Here is a 2299-nt window from a genome sequence, read left to right on the forward strand (position 1 = left end):
CCTCATTCTTGGGGAGTTGATTCCTCCGGTGTTGGGATGTTCAGCGTCTTCTCTTGGAGTGGGTCTTCTTTGGCTGTTCATAAATGATATAACTATTGAAATAGCAATGTACCTTTTGTCCAGGGAATTAGAAGTGGACTTGTTCAGATCCGACGTAGATGATCGCATTGGTAGTGTTGAGGAATGATCTTCCAAGGATGACAGGTATGCATTCTTCTTCTTCTTCTCCCATGTCAAGAACCATGAAGTCAGTAGGGACATAGTGATCTTGTATTCTTACCATGATATCTTTCGCTATTTCCTCTAGAAATCGGATTGATTGGTCTGCCATCTGTAATTGCATATATGTGGGGAGCAAAGGTTCATCGCCAAACAAATAGTCATATGTTACCTTGGACATTATGTTGACACCTGACCCAATGTCACGGAAGATGTTGTGGAAGATTCTTTGTCCAATGGTACACTCAATCGTCGGTACTCTAGGGTCTTCTTTCTTGGTAAGGAACGGTGAAGCGAGTATGTGGTCGTCCTCTGCTCGGAGTGTGTTGATCATCTTGACTGATTCTTCCTATGGCTGCCTGGCCTTGTTCTTCCTTCTTTGGTTGTTTCTCTTCTTGCATATTGTTGTTTCTTCGGGCAGGAATGCCATTTGTGGATGACTAGGAGAGTGGTGTATACAATTCTTGAAAGTGAACTCCTTTCTATCCTTGATTGTGAAGCAGATATTGGCACTATCCGCGTAGATGATGGCTTTTGCGGTGCTTAGGAAAGGTCGGCCCAAGATAATGGATGCCCTTATATCACCACCTGTTTCTACCACCATGAAGTCTATGGGTACATACGACTGTCCCACGTGTACACAAATATCTTTAAGAATTCCCTTGAGGTAGCAGAGTGACTGATTTGCAAGTTGCAAATGCATGTTTGTGTACAATAGAGTATCTCCATTAATTTTATCATAAATTACCTTTGGCATAATGTTAACACTTGCTCTGAAGTCATAGACAGTTTCATAGAAAATATGAGGTTTAATAGCTATAGGGATGATAGGTTTTCCTGGATCTCCTTTCTTGATGGGTAGAGACTCATCTTTCCAAGCCCCTATCGATGGCTCTATGTAGTAGTATCCTGCATTGTGGACATCGATAAGATTTGCAGTTTTGAGATCTTCCGGTTGCCTCGGAATCCTGTCTTTATTTGTCAAAGGAACAATAGCCGCAGCTGAGTTATTTGTGATTCTATCATTTTATTAAAGCTATGCTGGATTTTAATAGCAGAGGAGAAGCTATCTATTCTATTATTTATGTTTTCTAAGATTTTATCATTGGAAGCTAGTTTTCTAGATAAGCCCTCTATAATTTTAGCTTGGCCAGAAATTAACTCTCTCAGGGGTGGTTGATTATTGAAATTATTGTAATTATTACCTTGATAGTTACCTTGATAGTTTAGCCTTTTTGCCGATTCCATCCTTGAGTCTGTTGAGGACAATAGTTGTTGTTGTTGGTGCTGTTGAAGTTCACATCCTCTTGTGTTTTAGGATAGTTGTTCCCTGAATGCCTAGTGTTTCCACACTCTTCACACATCATGCAAGAATCATGAATGTGCATGACTTCTTGCTTCTCATTGGCTCGGTCTTCAAGCCTCTTCGTGAGAAGATCCATCTTGGCAGATAACATATCTACCTCTTTGAGTTGATGCATACATCCACCTCTCTTGCGGGTTTGAAAGCGTTCTTCATTCCATCCTTGGTTGGAGGCCATCTTCTCTACGAGAACTGTTGCACCTCGTATTGTGAGTGATAGGAAAGCACCTCTAGCAGCTACATCCATATTCTCATGAGTACTGTTCATCAACCCCTGGTAGAAAGTCTGCATGAGTAGCCAATTCTCCATCCTATGATGAGGACATTCTAAAATGTAATCTTGGAAGCGTTCCCATGCCTCAGAGATAGATTCGTCAGGTTGCTGTTGGAAGTTTGAGATTCTCCCACGTAGAGCATTGGTCTTGCCTGTGGAAAAGAACTTTGCTAGGAAGATAGTGGAGCAGTTCTCCCATGTAGTGTTTCTATCTTTGCTGGAGTAGAACCATTGCTTCACCTTCCCCAAAGTGAGAATGGGAAGAGGTGAAGTAGAATGGAATCTTTAGAGACTCCTTTGATGGTGAAAGTGCTGTAGATCTCTAGGAAGTATTAGAGATGAGCACTCGTATCTTCATGTGCCTTTCCACAAACCTGGTTAGCTTGCACCATGTTGATGAGAGTTGGCTTGAGCTCAAATCCATTGTCTCTGACATTGATCGC

The 2299-nt window shown here is 41.6% G+C and overlaps 1 non-coding gene across 1 annotated transcript; it reads left to right on the plus strand.

Annotated features, from left to right (window-relative positions):
• Window positions 1-1890: 1890 nt before the first annotated feature.
• On the plus strand, window positions 1891-1997 carry LOC136519138 (small nucleolar RNA R71). Its single transcript, XR_010774701.1, has one exon. It is a non-coding gene; the product is annotated as a small nucleolar RNA R71 (small nucleolar RNA).
• The last annotated feature ends 302 nt before the right edge of the window (window positions 1998-2299 follow it).

This window comes from Miscanthus floridulus, chromosome 17, assembly GCF_019320115.1.
Source record: "Miscanthus floridulus cultivar M001 chromosome 17, ASM1932011v1, whole genome shotgun sequence".
Lineage (NCBI taxonomy): Eukaryota > Viridiplantae > Streptophyta > Magnoliopsida > Poales > Poaceae > Miscanthus > Miscanthus floridulus.